This window comes from Schistocerca nitens, chromosome 10, assembly GCF_023898315.1.
Source record: "Schistocerca nitens isolate TAMUIC-IGC-003100 chromosome 10, iqSchNite1.1, whole genome shotgun sequence".
NCBI lineage: Eukaryota > Metazoa > Arthropoda > Insecta > Orthoptera > Acrididae > Schistocerca > Schistocerca nitens.
Window position 1 is genome coordinate 47264856 of NC_064623.1, and position 18174 is coordinate 47283029.

General features: G+C 43.3%; 1 protein-coding gene and 1 non-coding gene across 2 annotated transcripts in view; one reads left to right on the forward strand and one right to left on the reverse strand.

Moving 5' to 3' along the window:
• The window catches only part of LOC126210054 (RAC serine/threonine-protein kinase), a 708536-nt gene that overhangs the window by 675094 nt on the left and 15268 nt on the right, over window positions 1–18174 (reverse strand). The window lies entirely within an intron of this gene.
• Window positions 9903–9977, forward strand: Trnap-cgg (transfer RNA proline (anticodon CGG)). Its single transcript has one exon. It is a non-coding gene; the product is annotated as a tRNA-Pro (tRNA).

Here is an 18174-nt window from a genome sequence, read left to right on the forward strand (position 1 = left end):
TCTGCTTTAAGTAACTCTGGGTTGATGTTGTTCAGGCCTGAAGCTTTTCCGTTTCTTATTTCTTGAACAACTTTGGCGATTTCTTCTCTGGATGGCGCTTCTACGTTAATTGGCATATCTTGTAGGAGTCCTTCCCCATCCACATTCAGCTGAGTTACACTGTCATCTGTAGTTTCGCGGTTCAGAACGTCCTCGAAATGTTCTCTCCATCTCTGCACTTGGTCTTCTCGATTGGCGAGAAGTTTTCCTTGCTTGTCCTTGATTGGCGTATCACCCCCAAATTTCTTATTTGACAGTTTTCTTGTGATGTTGTATAGTGTCTTGTTATCGCCTCTGGCTTCTGCCTTAGGTGGTTGACCGTACACAAATACCGCCAAAAATCTCGTCTTGTTCCCTATATGAACATCGGACCATTCTGCTGCTTACAGCACGCTGCGTCACTCACACAGCCTGCAACAACAAGGAACACACGGCACGTGGTCATAGGAACTCTCATTCGTCAGTACCACCTACTATGGCAACGATGCATTTCCCGACACATGTTAGTAGGACCTTTTTTCCTCTAGTTCCCTGCAGTTTGTCGGTTTTATTAATATGTAGACATATCGGGTACCCTGCTGCACCGAGCGGGGTGGCGCAGTGGTTAGCACACTGGACTCGCATTCGGGAGGCCATCCTGATTTAGGTTTTCCGTGATTTCCCTAAATCGTTTCAGGCAAATGCCGGGATGGTTCCTTTGAAAGGGCACGGCCGATTTCCTTCCCAATCCTTCCCTAACCCGAGCTTGCGCTCCGTCTCTAATGGCCTCGTTGTCGACGGGACGTTAAACACTAACCACCACCACCTACACTGCTGCCTTTCAGTGCTCTGCTCAAAAGCATCAAGTGTTTTCGATAATGCTCTCCTATGATTGTTGTCGTCAGTTTCAGTAGCTTCGAAAACCACCTTTCTTCCACTGCTATGCTGGGCTTTGACATCAAAACCACCGTCCCTGAAGCGTTGAAACCATTCTCCGCACGTTCTTTCACTAATAGTTGCCTCACTACAGCGTCAGCCGCAGATTTCTTCATGTTTAAGCAGAAAGTAGAAATTTCCGGCCAATGGCGAAAATTGGGTTCCTAAGCTGCATACTCAATCGACTAGTATTTTGGTGGCGTTATGTTTACAAATGCCAAAGTTTATTGTACGTCGCTTATGACTGACCAACTGTACCGCCACTTGCCGCTACTGCCATCTACTGCGAAATGGAGGAAGTTGTAGACCTAATAAGATTTGAAATCTTTATTCTTTTTGTCGCTAATTCCACTGTATTTCACGATGTCATTAAAAAAAATACTGATATGAGATATTTCCGCAACGACAAAATAAAAAAAAAACGCCTTAAGACTGCACCTGAAAACGGAGTGCAAAATTTAGAAACAGTTCTCTTACCCACTGCACTGTCAACCCATACGGTTTTACGTCGCACGAGTAACGTGATGAAGTCGTTTCGAAACTTGGACCGTCTTTTTCTCGGAAGATATTGCTAACTGGCGCCCAAGCCAAAGAGGATAGCTCTTCATTTTCATCCTTCTTGATAGATGACCAGTTGCGACTGGCGTGTCCCCCTTGTGAGTCTCTTCTACGATCACTAGCAGCCCGCAATAGAAACCGTGAAACATATTGTACAAGGAAAGATTACGGCAGTCGCTTTCTCATTCAACAATCGCATTTCATAGTTATGCCAGCATGTACGAAGACAAACGTCTACCAAGACTTGTAGGAATACCAGACCGGCAGAATCTTGGCCTACCAAAATTGCAGTTCATCGTTCAACGATACCGCTGCTCGCGTTGCTGAGGTCACCCCCCCCCCCCCCGAATGGCATGCGAATATGTAGTCGATACGTTCAGGAGGACTATACCAACGCTGTCCAGGACTCAACGGCCCCACACGACTAGCGCCCGAGAGGACAGAAATATCTTTGTTCGGTCGTATAGGACAATACTGCCACTTCACGCACCTTTAGACAGGATTTGGATTTGTTCGCAGTGCGACGAAGTGTTGAGAAAACCCGACAGCCAGCAAGCCAACCAGTGGTGCACTTTTCCTTTTGTTTCACAAATATTTATTTACGAACGCGGCAGAGTTTCGCAGCTGATATATATATGCAAAGTGCCAAAGAAACTGGTATAGGCATGCGTATTCAAATACAGGGATATGGAAATAGGCAGAATACGCTGCTGCGATCGGCAACGCCTACATAAGACAACTAGTGGCCGGCACAGTTGCTAGATCGGATATTCCCGCTAGAATGGCAGGTTATCAAATTTAAATGAGTTTGATCAAGTGTTTGTCAGCGCACGAGCGATGGGACACAGCATCTCCGAGGTAGCGATGAAGTGGGGATTTCCCCGTACTACCAGTTTACGATTGTACCGTGAATATCAGGCATCAAATCTCCGTCATCGATGCGGCCAGAGAAAGATCTTGCAAGAACGGGACCAACGACGACAGAATCGCTCAACGTGACAGAAGTACAACCCTTCCGCAGATTGCTGCGGATTTCAATGATGGGTCATCAACAAGTGTCAGTGTGCGAACCATTCCACGAAACATCCTCGATATGGGCTTTCGTATCCGAAGGCCCACTCGCGTACCCCTGATGACAGCACGACACAAAGCTTTATGCCTCGCTTTGGCCCATCAACGGCAACGGCCTTGCCGCAGTGGCTACACCGGTTCCCGTGAGATCACCGAAGTTAAGCGCTGTCGGGCGTGGCCGGCGCTTGGATGGGTCACCATCCCGCCGCCACGTGCTGTTGCCATTTTTCGGGGTGCACTCAGCCTCGTGATGCCAATTGAGGAGCTACTCGACCGATTAGTAGCGGCTTCGGTCAAAGAATACCGTCCTAACGGTCGGGAGTGCGGTGTGCTGACCCCACGCCCCTCCTTATCCGCATCCTCCTCGGAAGATGACACGGCGGCCGGACGGTCCCGGAAGGGCCACTTGTGGCCTACAGACGGAGCTTTTTTTTTTTTTTTTTTTGGCCCATCAACACCGACATTGGTCTGTTGACGACTGGAAACATGTTTCCTGGTCGGACGAGTCTCGTTTCAATTTTATCGAGCGGATGGACATGTAAGGGTATGCAGACAACCTCACGAATCCATGGACACTGCATGTCATCAGGGGACTGTTCAAGCTCGTGGAGGCTCTGCAATGATGTGGGGCGTGTGCAGTTGGAGTGATATGGGACCCCTGATACGTCTAGATACGACTCTGACAGGTGACACGTACATAAGCATCCCGTCTGATTACCTGCACCCATTCATGTCCACTGTGCATTCCGACAGACTTGGGTAATTCCAGCAGGACAATGCGACAGTCCACGCCTCCAGAATTGCTACAGAGTGGCTCCAGGAACGCTCTTCTGAATTTAAACACTTCCGCGGACCACCAGACTCCCCAGACATGAAGATTATTGACCATATCTGGGATGTCTTGCAAAGTGCTGTTCAGTTCAGAAGAGATCTCCATGCACTCGTGCTCTTACGGATTTACGGACAGCCCTGCAGGATTCATGGCGTCAGCTCCGTCCAGCACTACTTCAGACACTCGTCGAGTTCACGCCACGTTGTGCTGCGGCACTTCCGCGTGCTCGCGGGGTCCCTACACAGGGTGTATACGTGGACAAGGAAAAAAAGTTCCCAGATTTTTCCCGGATTTCCCGGTTAAAAATACACTTTCTCCCGGATGAAAACACACTTTTTCCGTGTTGTTAAGTGACGGTATATTTTCCCTCGGAACTGTAAGACATATCAATCCTTTGAATGGTTATGTTTTTATACACGGGCGTAGAATTTCCCGGCATTTAGAAAACGAAACTCCGGGAAGAAAATTCCTTTTGGAAAGATTTTTGATGTGCAGCAACATGTACGCTGCATATTTTCGTATTACGGAAGTGTAAATTCGAATTCCACCAAACACGGCATGTTACTTTCCGAACCATTGTAATAGAGATTGCGATGCGCTTTAGTAAGGCAGTCATAGCTCATGTCACTTGATCTCGCCAGCCGATGACAGCTGATATTCAGACCACAGGACACGTGACGTAGTCAGCCAATAGCAACACCACTGTTAAGTAGTGCGGATACACAAACAGGAAAAGTTAATGTTTTAAATTCATATACATAGTGTTGCTACAAGAAAAGCAAAGCTTTCACATACAACATTGGTCTCTAAGATTAATAAGCTGCAACAGATGGCTCTGAGCACTATGGGACTCAACTGCTGAGGTCATTAGTCCCCTAGAACTTAGAACTAGTTAAACCTAACTAACCTAAGGACATCACAAACATCCATGCCCGAGGCAGGATTCGAACCTGCGACCGTAGCGGTCTTGCGGTTCCAGACTGCAGCGCCTTTAACCGCACGGCCACTTCGGCCGGCAAGCTGCAACAGAAGCTAAGCTTTCACACATAATGTTGATAATTTTGCGCGTGTTACACTTTAACATATATCACACAAATGTGCCAGTAAAATTTTTAGCCGAGTCCAGTGACTTGTCCTCAAAATTTTTCACAAATAAATTAGCTACAGCAGAGGAGAGAGAGCTTCCCGCAGCACTACATCAATTTGCTCATAATAACGACATGAATGATCTTCTGGGCTCTAAATGCTTCTAAATGGCCCGTCATCAAACGCTCTGTGATTTAAAAAATGCATCGTACATTCTCGCACATAGTTCAACTTGCGTAAAAGGAAAATTACTTTGAAAGTAACGCTTTTCAAACCACCATTCGCAATATTTTCCCGCGACCTGTTAGAAATAGGCTCGTTCCAGCAGTCGTCAGAGCGCCAGATAACAGGCGCCACCGCACTTCGGCAGCTGCTGTGACTCAGGAAGCCCGTAATGTTCGTACATGTAAAGCATCAGAAGATCTTACAGTATGTCATACAAGAAAAAAGACATCAGAGGATACTCCAAGAGCATAGGAATTTCGTGAAGCATACTAAAATGGCACATTTAAAGTACACACTTAAAGAGCACATTCGTATGTCCAGATTCCCAATGAAGTAGTCGTCGACCTGATATTAAGCTTTTCAGTTGGGTTTCGGGATGTAAATTTTCTTGGAGTGCCAGTACTGTATTAACTCATTTTTGATTCCTTATTATGGCATAATGCCACACGCACTAGAAGATGAAAACGTATACTTGAAATGCAGCGAGCAGTTGAAATTAGCCAATAGTGGGGAACTAAACACTTTGTTTCAAACACATTCACTGTCTCAGCGTAAAAGATTAATAAAAACCAAATTTATTTAGTAAACCGATAAAAAAACTTGATTGTTCTACAAGGCGATTAATGCATGGCTGTCAGAAAAGTGGAAATAAAATCTGAAACTAATAACGTATATTAGCCTTCCGTAATTATATGAATGTATTTTAATTCACTTGATAGCTCCCGGCCGCAGAAATGCATTTTATTTTGACGTGAGAGCAGTAAACGAAGAGGAAACAGCAAAATCGTTAAATGCAAACACGGGTCACGTGGAGACTACACACTTCCCCACTATAACTCAGACTGCTCTGCGCATCAGCCTCGGATCTACGATATTTCCGAACCGGGGTAATACTAAGATAGTGGCGCCCCCCCCCCCTCCCCTCCATCGAGCGTTTGAGACATGGCGTCAAAAATTTGAAAAATTCGAATTTTCAAAAATATGTTCATTTTGTAGGCAACATCTTTCTCAAGAGTCTGATACATAAAACATGTATGTTCGAGGAAATGTAAGGCATAAAATGAGTAAAGACAAGAGACAAGCAATGCAGTACACATTTATTCAATCCTTAGCTTCTAGCATTGTTTTCTCTCTAATTTTGCTACAGCTGTACATGGTGTGCTTTCCTTTCTGCGACAGAATCAATTACCTCAAAGTTTGTTAAACGTTTTGCTACATGAAAACTCGAAATATCGCTGTCTAATACTGCGTAAGCTGTTAATACGAATAGTATTCAAGACTGGTGTGGTTTCTCGATGTGATTACGTCTATTTTTTCACTGTCTGCTAGACAAAACAAAATAGGCCTTTCTAACACTACAGAAACTGTAACACACACCAAATAAATGAGACTATTTTGGCACAAATGGTCATTTTTACGACAGAATATAATTCACGAAGGCCAACATAAAATGCCTATTAGGCCTAATACATGCAAAATGCTTTATGTTAGAAAATAGTATCACATTTCAAGCATACGCTCAAGTTTCTCGAGCATGAGATCGAAAAGTAGTAGTACGAGATTTTTATATAAATTTGGAATCATATTCTTCCCTAATTCGTGTGGTGTCCCCGTTTCTTCTCCTTCCTCTCTCTAACAAACATTCTTGTCATGACTCATTCTGGTACTATTCCTGCCTTTGTCAAAACTTATTCGCCGGTTAACTTCACTAACCCTGCCAGAATCACCGGTTTAGTTATCCCTGATTATTCTCCGGTTAGGCTTTGTTATGTTCCTACAAACCATTTTCCGCGCTACTTCCAGAATAGAACTTAAGCGTCTGCTAGATGGGGACTGTACGACTTGCCCTTACTAGTTAGCGATCTGGCCAAAAATTTTCTGACAAAATTTCATTTTCCGGGATACACCGAGACCTGTTATTCCTGTTAGTCTATTATTTCCGCTCTGGTAGTCTGAATCTATGGTTTTCCCTAGTAATTGTAGCAACGCTGATCATTCGCAAATCCAAACAACAGCATAATCAGACAGCGATTGGCGTTGACTCGTTCGCTTTACTCCGCTCAGCTTGTATAGCCCGGTCCCCTTTTGCCTGTAGGAAAGTTTACTTCTAGATGCGGCGAGGATTCCCCCTGACAGACATCACGTACACTATGCACGCATTCCAAAACCAACTTGTGCTTTTTTTCCCATGGGACCAAACTGCTCATGTCATCGGTCCCTAGGCTTACACACTACTTAATCTAACTTAAACTAACTTACGCTAAGAACAACACATACACCCATACCCGAGGGAGAATTCGAACCTCCGATTGGCAAGTCGCCTCAGACCGCACGGCTACCCCGCGCAGCTTCTGATTCATTCAGAAAACAACTTACAGAGTGTGTTCAAAAACCAACAGGGATGCGCATCAAAATCATATGAGTAATCGATAGACCAACGTGCGCTGGGCGTTAGGCGCTTTGTGAAACAAGGTTTTTCCTCCTCAATAACATGAATTTGCCCCCCCCCCCCCCCTCATCCCTCATAGATCGCCGACCGCAGTGGCCACGCGGTTCTAGGCGCTGCAGTCCGGAACCGCGGGACTGCTACGGTCGCAGGTTCGAATCCTGCCTCGGGCATGGATGTGTGTGATGTCCTTAGGTTTGTTAGGTTTAAGTAGCTCTAAGTTCTAGGGGACTGATGACCTCAAATGTTAAGTCCTATAGTGCTCAGAGCCATTTGAACCATTTTGAACCTCGTAGAACCGGGCCCGCTGCGCGTGCGTGAATCTAGCAGCTTGGTCGCGGTAGTAAAATTTTTCCCGGTAGCATCTAGCTGCTTGCTGCGACTGCTTACACAGCCAACAGCCACATTTCTGTAGCCACAAACGGGAGGAGGTACTACTCATACGCCACCCAACTGCGCATGCGCATGAGCCCGTTCACTACTGCTCAAACGAATCAATGTAGACAGCAATTTGTTTTTATGAAGCATTGCACAGTCTTCCTAAAGCCTTTAACACATTTTGCTGTTGTCTAACCCTTGCATGAGCACTGTGTTTAGCTGCTGTATATGGCATATTTCCTTTGCAATTTATGGTTTATTTTCGTTTTGTTTTCTCGTTCATTTTTTATTGTAGCAGTATTATTCTGCAGTAGCGGGATACAGTAATTTGCTTTGTTAGGGTATCGATTCGTACCAGTCAAAATTACAAAAATTTGATTGAAAACTAAAACAACGAAAAATTCCTCGAATTCTAAAAAATTCCCGGGATTTTCCCGGTTTTCTCCCGGATGAAAAAAAATTCCGGGGTTTTCCCGGATCTCCAGGATGTCCCGGGTCGTATACACCCTGCTACACGATATTAGGCAGGTGTACTAGTTTCTTCGGCTCTTCAGCGCATATATACCATGAGGAATAATATACATGGAAAAAAAATGTGTAATGCTTCAAATATCTTGCTATCGTATTTAAAACTGACTGAGAATGAGAAAACTAAACACATTTTCACAATAAACCACATCACAGCACTTTCTTTCTCACTGTCAGAAAATCTCGTTTGAAAAAAATGTATTGTCTACATCCGTCTAAATATTTATTACAGTATCGCGTAAATATCTGAAGTATATCGATCAATCCACGTTTGCAAGTGGAGGTTGCAGACAGGTGCACAAAATTATTATATGCCTGTATCACGGACGTCAAGATGTTCCAGAATGGAACACGTTTATCATCGTGTCTTATGGTTATTTTGCAGAGTGAAAAACTCCTCTACTGGGATACATATAAACTCCAAAAACAAACTTCTCTTGAAGCTCAGCTACACACCTGGCCATTAAAATTGCTACATCAAATCAACCCAACTCATGAACAGGGGCCGGCCGCGGTGGCCGAGCGGTTCTAGGAACTTTAGTCCGGAAGCGCGCGACTTTGTGAGAGGAGTTTCCCCAAAAGATGATTCCATAACTCATTAGTGAATGGAAGTAGGCCGAATAAACTAACTTCTTCATTTTTAAATCACCTATTTCTGTTATCATGCATACTGCAAATGTAGCTGAACTAAGGCGCTTCATTAAGTCTACAGTGTGAGTTTTCCCATTTAGGTTGTGGTCAATTTGTAGCCCTAAAAAATTGACACTGTCTACAGCTTTAATTTCATTGTTTGAAAACATTAGACTTATAGGGTCAGGTATTCTTTGTGAGGTACTAAGCTGTATGTACTGGGTCTTGTCAAAATTCAGGGACAATCCATTTGCTGTGAACCACCCATTGATACTTACAAATATTTCATTAGCTGATTGCTCAGTGAGATATGTTGTGTCTGGATCCCGAATCCGGGATCCGGCTCTTTAATGTCGTATTTCATCACTCATGAGAACACCAAAAACACACACACACACACACACACACACACACACACACACACACACACACACACACACACACACAAATGACGGCACAGCGCTAACCAAACACTACAGGATACTTCAGCACAAGTCGCGATTCAGTGTCACATAAACAGTAACCATAGTCATAGATATCAGTTTCGCAAGACATTAAGTAAAGCGGAATTTTTGAAGGCTGCAGTTCATCCTTGCAACTGGATCAGAAGAAACATTAATTTAACACCTGACCCACAGCTATGTGGCGTAGCACAATGGCTTGAGTGAAAACCTTACGCGTAGAAGACCTTAGTTTCGAATCTCATAAAATATAACGAAATTATTTATATTCCTAAATCTAATCAAAAGAGTTTGATTATTCAAATGGCTCTGAGCACTATGGGACTCAACATCTTAGGTCATAAGTCCCCTAGAACTTAGAACTACGTAAACCTAACTAACCTAAGGACATCACACACACCCATGCCCGAGGCAGGATTCGAACCTGGGAGCGTAGCAGTCCCGCGGTTCCGGACTGCAGCGCCAGAACCGCTAGACCACCGCGGCCGGCTGTTTGATTATTATTTTTCTTCAGTTAATTGACTTAAATGTAATTTTTTTTGTATTTCTTTGCCGCGTCATTTTCATCGTCGTATTCACTTTTTGAAACTTCCTAGCAGATTAAAACTGTGTGCCGGACTGAGACTCGAACTCGGGACCTTTGCCTTTCGCGGGCAGGAGAGCTTCTGTAAAGCTTGGAAGGTAGGAGACGGATACTGGCAGAAGTACAGCTGTGAGGACGGGGCGTGAGTCGTGCTTGGGTAGCTCAGTTGGTAGAGCACTTGCCCGCGGAAGGCAAAGGTCCCGAGTTCGAGTCTCGGTCCGGCACAAAGTTTTAATCGGCCAGGAAGTTTCATATCAGCGCACACTCCGCTGCAGAGTGAAAATCTCATTCTGTATTCACTCTTTGTTTGCTCTTGTTTTCTCTTCCTATCTTTTCTTCCGGAATCTGCCTGTGATCTGCAACCAATTGGTGAAATGGCAAGTCATGTAACTGAGGATACTTTCGAGCGACAAATTACAGTGTTTTTAGCGCTGAAACTGAATTTTCTCTTGTCTTGCGTTTGCTTGTACAGATTAGCTTCAATCGCCGTGAACAAAGCGATCGTAATTCTCGCTCTGCCGCAGATTGTTGACTACCATTTTCGCTTATACATTGCACATCACGAGGCTATGTTTAGCTTAGGTCATGAGTTTAAATTCAGGATTACAAAACGCGTCGCTTGCCACAGTTCAGTCACTGATGACTTAAAATCAGCTATTGGCAGGGCATCTCGCATTTACCACATACCTTGCGGCGGTCGCTTCCAACATTGCTCCGCGTCACACACGAACAGCATTTGTGAAGTGTTCCGCCGAGTTTGTTTGTCACCTATAACCCAGCTGTAGCAAGTAGCCGATGCGGCAACACTGTAGCGGCAAGCAACAGACATCAACAATCAAGAATTTTAATCGGACTATAACAATTCGTGCAGTAACAAACAGGAAAGAGAGTGTTTTACAACGCACTTTGTCGACTGCGATGTATGAAGTGCTTCTCGCCTTAGACTAACGTTAAGAGTACAACGTTTGAACCGAGACGTGAAATGACTAATAAGCGCAGTGGTGTCGATAATTATCACGTTGTGTTCGCCGAGTGAAGCACGTTTGATGTTCGTCGCCGAAATTGTACAGCAGGACGAGCGCACGCCGATTTCCTCAGCTAACAAGGGGAGGCCGCCAATTGTGAAATTCAGATTCGATTCATACTGTGCATCATAAAAGCTCATGGCCAGATGTGTAATGTGGCAAAGCACCAAGATGCACTTCTCAGCCGTTGTCGAGAAAATCGACAGTTAAAAGAAACCGTTGCGGTGAAATACTCTCTACGCTTATTAATTTGCTATAGCGTCGTGGCGCAGCGGTAAGGGCTCGGGTTTGTAATCCGAAGGGCGCCGGATCGAATCTCGCACCGTGCAACTTTTATTATTATTTGTTTTTTTGTAATTCATATATATATATATATACTTGAAGTAAATCCAATCCATCGTCCACCACCAATTGTCTTCTCCGATTTTTGCCGGTATGATACGATACGCGTGGGATGCATCAAACCTGACGAACGATAGAACAATTTTTCAGAATGTCAATCAGGTGTGTTTCCCAACAGATAATTTAAAAAACAATTGTTCTTGTAAAAACGCATCGTTTATCAGATGTGCTCGATGTCGTGCTGTTTTCTGCTTTCCATGTTTCTATGATAACTATCACTCTGGTTCATGCGGTACTCCAGCTACTTCTGGTCACTAATTGTTAATTATGTGCGAGTGTATACCGAACTTATCAATAAATTGTATCCACTTCAATATTATTTGTGATATTGTGTTTTATTTCAAGTTTTATTTTTCCACGACAAACGACTTTCAACAAATTATTATATGCATAATTGTTGCAACTGATTGCCGGGAATTATGTGTGTGTGTATATACATTTGAATTACAAAAAAAACAAATAATAAAAAAAGTTGCATGGCGCGAGCTTCGATCCGGCGACCTTCAGATTACGAACCCGAGCGCTTACCGCTGCGCCACGACGCTGTAGAAAACTAATAATCGTAGAGTATTTCACCGCTACGGTTTCTTTTAACTGTCGATTTTCTCGACAACGGCTGAGAAGTGCATCTTGGTGCTTTGCCACATTACACCTCTGGCCATGAGCTTTTATTAAGCGCAATATGAATCGAATCTGAATTTCACAATTGGCGGCCTCCCCTTGTAAGTGATTATTCATCTGAGTGACAGGCACATCTATCGCAAATTTAATTCGTCAAGACTTGTGTAACGAACGTACAGCAGAAGTTGCCTTTAAATTTTCTCATTGTTGTACGTCACCTATCTCACCTTAAACCAAGACACTTTAGACCACACTTTCAATAATTTAAAAAGATTAAAGCGAAATTCATTTCTTTCATAAAATGCTCCTTTACAGGAAAGTATGTTTTTACGGATATTTTCTCTTCTGTCATCGTCTTCATTCCTGCAGCGTTTCTGTGTGCAATCGAGTGATAGAATTATCGAGCGAGGTGGCAGTGGTTATCACACTGGACTCGCATTCGGGAGGACGACGGTTCAAACCCGCGCCCGGCCATCCTCATTTAGGTTTTCCGTGATTTCCCGAAATCAGTTCAGGCAAACGCCAGGATGGTTCCTTTGAAAGGGTACGGCCGACATCCTTCCCCATTCTTCCGTAATCCGATGGAACCCATGACCTCGCTATTGGTCCCCTCCCCCAAATCAACCAACCAACCTAGTGATAGAATTTATTTTCATTTTATATTCCGATGTTGTTCAATCTGTATATTGAGCAAGCAGTAAAGGAAACAAAAGAAAAATTCGGTGTAGGTATTAAAATTCATGGAGAAGAAATAAAAACTTTGAGGTTCGCCGATGACATTGTAATTCTGTCAGCGACAGCAAAGGACTTGGAAGAGCAGTTGAATGGAATGGACAGTGTCTTGAAAGGAGGATATAAGATGAACATCAACAAAAGCAAAACGAGGATAATGGAATGTAGTCGAATTAAATCGGGTGATGCTGAGGGAATTAGTTTAGGAAATGAGACACTTAAAGTAGTAAAGGAGTTTTGCTATTTGGGGAGCAAAATAACTGACGATGGTCGAAGTAGAGAGGATATAAAATATAGACTGGCAATGGCAAGGAAAGCGTTTCTGAAGAAGAGAAATTTGTTAACATCGAGTATAGATTTAAGTGTCAGGAAGTCATTTCTGAAAGTCCAGAATGAGACTTTCACTCTGCAGCGGAGTGTGCGCTGATATGAAACTTCCTGGCAGATTAAAACTGTGTGCCCGACCGAGACTCGAACTCGGGACCTTTGCCTTTCGCGGGCAAGTGCTCTACCAACTGAGCTACCGAAGCACGACTCACGCCCGGTACCCACAGCTTTACTTCTGCCAGTATCTCGTCTCCTACCTTCCAAACTTTACAGAAGTTCTCCTGCGAAACTTGCAGAACTAGCTAGAACGAGATACTGGCAGAAGTAAAGCTGTGGGTACCGGGCGTGAGTCGTGCTTCGGTAGCTCAGTTGGTAGAGCACTTGCCCGCGAAAGGCAAAGGTCCCGAGTTCGAGTCTCGGTCGGGCACACAGTTTTAATCTGCCAGGAAGTTTCATTTCTGAAAGTATTTGTATGGAGTGTAGCCATGTATGGAAGTGGAACATGGACGATAAATAGTTTGGACAAGAAGAGAATAGAAGCTTTCGAAATGTGGTGCTACAGAAGAATGCTGAAGATTAGATGGGTAGATCACATAACTAATGAGGAAGTATTGAATAGGATTGGGGAGAAGAGAAGTTTGTGGCACAACTTGACCAGAAGAAGGGATCGGTTGGTAGGACATGTTCTGAGGCATCAAGGGATCACCAATTTAGTATTGGAGGGCAGCGTGGAGGGTAAAAATCGTAGAGGGAGACCAAGAGATCAATACACTAAGCAGATTCAGAAGGATGTAGGTTGCAGTAGGTACTGGGAGATGAAAAAGCTTGCACAGGATAGAGTAGCATGGAGAGCTGCATCAAACCAGTCTCAGGACTGAAGACCACAACAACAACAACATCTTTTGCTACATATAAATGTACAACTGCAGTGTCTGTAAGCCTCACTCCTGTGTTTTGCAAGTTTATCCAGTTCCCATGTTCTATTTCGTGCTGTGTAATGAAACTGCTAGTAAAATACGCTTGTTGTACAGTCTCCGACAAGGTTCAGAGTAGTTTCAGGGGTAAGACAAGGCTGCAACCTGTCTCCACTGTTGTTCATATTATTTATGGATCATATGTTGAAAACAATAGACTGGCTAGGTGAGATTAAGATATGTGAACACAAAATAAGCTGTCTCGCATATGCGGGTGACTTAGTTGTGGTGGCAGATTCGATTGAAAGTTTGCAAAGTAATATTTCAGAGCCGGCCGCGGTGCCCGACCGGTTCTAGGCGCTTCAGTCCGGAACCGCGCTGCTGCTACGGTCGCAGGTTCGAATCCTGCCTCGGGCGTGGATGTGTGTGATGTCCTTAGGTTAGTTAGGTCTAAGAAGTTCTAAGTTCTAGGAGACTGATGACCTCAGATGTTAGGTCCCATAGTGCTCAGAGCCATTTGAACCAATATTTCAGAGCTAGATCAGAAATGTAAGGACTATGGTATGAAGATTAGCATCTCCAAAAAGAAAGTAATATCAGTGGGAAAGAGATATAAACGGATTGAGTGTCAAATAGGAGGTGGTGGTGGTGGTTAGTGTTTAACGTCCCGTCGACAACGAGGTCATTAGAGACGGAGCGCAAACTCGGGTTAGGGAAGGATTGGGAAGGAAATCGGCCGTGCCCTTTCAAAGGAACCATCCCGGCATTTGTCTGAAATGATTTAGGGAAATCACGGAAAACCTAAATCAGGATGGCCGGAGACGGGATTGAACCGTCGTCCTCCCGAATGCGGTCAAATAGGAGGAACAAAGTTAGAACAGGTGGCGGGTTTCAAGTAATTAAGATGCATATTCTCAAAGGATGGCAACATAATGAAAGAACTGGAAGCGACGTGTAGCAAAGCTAATGTAGTGAGCGCTCAGCTACGATCTACTCTCTTCTGCAAGAACGAAGTCGGTACCAAGACTAAGTTATCTGTGCACTGTTCAATCTTTCGACCAATTTTGTTATATGGGAGCGAAAGCTGGGTGGATTCAGGTTACCTTATCAATAAGGTTGAGGTTACGGATATGAAAGTAGCTAGGATGATTGCAGGTACTAGTAGATGGGAACAATGGCAGGAGTGTGTTCACAATGAGGAAATCAAAGAAAAAAAATGGTTCAAATGGCTCTGAGCACTATGGGATTTAACATCTGACGTCATCAGTTCCCTAGAACTTAGAACTACTTAAACCTAACTAACTTAAGGACATCACACACACCCATGCTCGAGGCAGGATACGAACCTGCGACCGTAGCGCCTAGAACCGCTTGGCCACACCGGCCGGCGAAATCAAAGAAAAACTGGGAATGAACTCTATAGATGTAGCAGTCAGGGCGAACAGGCTTAGATGGTGGGGTCATGTTACACGCATGGGAGAAGCAAGGTTACCCCAGAGACTCACGGGTTCAGCAGTAGAGGAGTCGGGGTAGACCAAGGAGAAGGTACCTGGATTCGTTTAAGAATGATTTTGAAGTAATAGGCTTAACATCAGAAGAGGCACCAATGTTAGCACTGAATAGGGGATCATGGAGGAATTTTATAACGGGGACTATTCTCCAGACTGAACGCTGAAAGGCATAATCAGTCTTAAATGATGATTATGATGATGAAAAACTTCGAATCTGACAGATGCGTGTTGCATAACATTTGTTTACATATTAGTATTAGTCACACTATGTTCTTCCAGAACTATTGTGGGGCCTTGCTTGTTTTGTGATTATTAGCAATCGGTTAGGTCCGAGTAAGTGTAATATTCAGTTAATTTTATTAACTGTTAAAAGTTTATGGTTTTAGTTACCTCAAAAATTACATACACTAAATCTTGTATATATTTCATTAGAAATGTTTCAAGAGACCTCCACTTTTAATACATTCTGTGCTTTGAATTCTGCTACGATGTAAAAGATCAATTATATTATCACCAAATTCTATACGAGCACAATCATTTTTGGTAGAAACAATATTAGCAATGCTGCTGTTTCGTGTAGGGTTACCATACGTCCATATTTATGCAGATATGTCCGCATCTTCGCCGGTTAATGTAGCGTGCGCGTACATTTTTACAATTTCTGATAACATCCGCTTTTTTTAGTTTTGGGAATTACGATCTTTAGATTTCTGTTTTCATTTGGTGTCGTCAATAAATTATGTACCTTTTACTTCGTTAACTGAATTACATCATTTGTTATTTGCTTACAATCGATTTGTTATGCTAGTCAAACCGAAAATATTGCTCACAATCGATGTTTCGATCTTTTATAGCTTAGAGATAGCTGTGATGTCTACGTTCCTTGGTTGTGACAGTTCCCTTCCTTCCACTTTCCACTTAAAAGTGGATTTCTGTGCAATACTTGTATTTTTAGTGAACTAGTGTATCCACCCAACAGCATCTTCTTCAAATTGCCTATTACTCACCCAATAAATAATATTATTAAGTAAGTTGAAACAACAGTTTAAAGATTTTCAAAATATACCCTATGGCACAGAAACATTGTTTTATTTAATATACTGACAAGTACTTTGATCGGTTTTAAAATTAAAAGAAAAAATTATTGCCACATTCGATGGAACATCTTTGCAGTGCTAGCCCATAGCGCTGGTGTTGGAGGTTGTTCTCTTTAATATGACGAAGTGGACAAAGGAGAGAAAGTTGAAACTATAAAAGGGATTGCAATTGTAAAATTTAATTTCACACATCCGAACTGCAAAAACATTTTTAAATATCTGTGTCAACAAAGAGAACTTTTAAACAAGATTCAGTCTGGTGAATTATACACATAGGACAAGGGGTAATAAGTTATGTAAGTGTGATGTGTGTAATATTTTTTATTTTGTTCCATATGTGATATAGCCGTTTCGCAACGCAAAAAACTGAACTAACAATGTGTCATTCGGCAGTCTTAAACGGATTATTCCGGATCTCGATAGAAACGCGACAGTCACTGTTTTACGGTAATCGTACTTTTTAATTACAAATAAAAAAAAAAAACGTCCCAGCCTAGAACCGATTACCTGGGCTATGATACAGATAAAGGTACGGCAATCATAATTTTTTTATTTACGATTAAATAAATTATAGCACAGCTATAAATATGATATGACGTCAGCAATGTTTGCCTTATTCTACCCTGTTACCCACATACGGACTACAACCATGTTAGGAACGTGTTGATAAGCCCCCTTGAGGGTGTCCTCATTTTGGGGTTTTAGAGTATTGTAACACTAGTTACAAAGTATTTGTTAGCAATTCCTGACATACGCTGAAATCCTCCCGCCACAGTACCGTAATCACGCCACTAGAGGAGCCAATGGCGCAGACCACTAGTAAAGGGGAGTATCGTGTGGTAATTCGTTTTCGGCAACAGCAAAAATGTTGCAGGTCTGTCAAGCCAACCATAGGAGAAAGTAGTTCCCTGGAAAGGTTGTAAAATGAGAAGACACGTATGCCCTAAACTTGAAATGGTGCTTTGCAGCCGTGTTGAAAGACTGAACAAGTATAAAGGGTCGTTCCGTAAGAGCGTGCAAAAATGTAACAGGAATTAACAGAATGCTCCACTGAACAAATTGAGATGGGCACCTGGGGTCGGAGAAGGTATGGAGGTAAACTTGTCTACTGCTTATTTACAACTAACAAGAGTACAAGTTTACAGGTACTTCGCAGTTTATTTAGGTGTACATTCCTTATTTCCTGCAAGGACACAAGGAGGACGAGCCTGATTACTAGGAAGTCATGATACAGGTGTTGTTTTCTTTACTTGTCCATAAGGTGACGTGTTGTATCGTATTTACACAGTCCCATGACAGAACGCGCTATGAATCAACGACACACCCATTAATTACTCAGTGCTATTCAGAGGCGTACAGTACAATACGATGAAGCAGTAAAGGTAGAGTTTCGCAAAACTCACTGAGGTGTACCTTGTGTATGGGGAAGTACGTTGCAATGCTCTCGCTGGTGAAAGGTTGTGCGGGGAACGATTTCCTGACAGGCATCATCCGTCACGACGAATGTTTATTTCTCTTCATCAACGAATGCGGGAGACTGGTCACTGGAAAGAAGAAACGAGGGACCCGGCAAGATGAGGACCAGTCGCACACCCATTTTTAAGACGAGGTGCTGGAAAGTATTGCAGCAGATCCCACAACAAGTACTCGTCGTATTGCACTTGAAATGGGTGCTACACTTACTACACTATATGATCAAAAGCTCGTGGCGCCCTCCATAGGTAATGCTGGAATTCAATATGATGTTGGCCCACTCTTAGCCTTGATGACAGCTTCCGCTCTCGCAGACATAC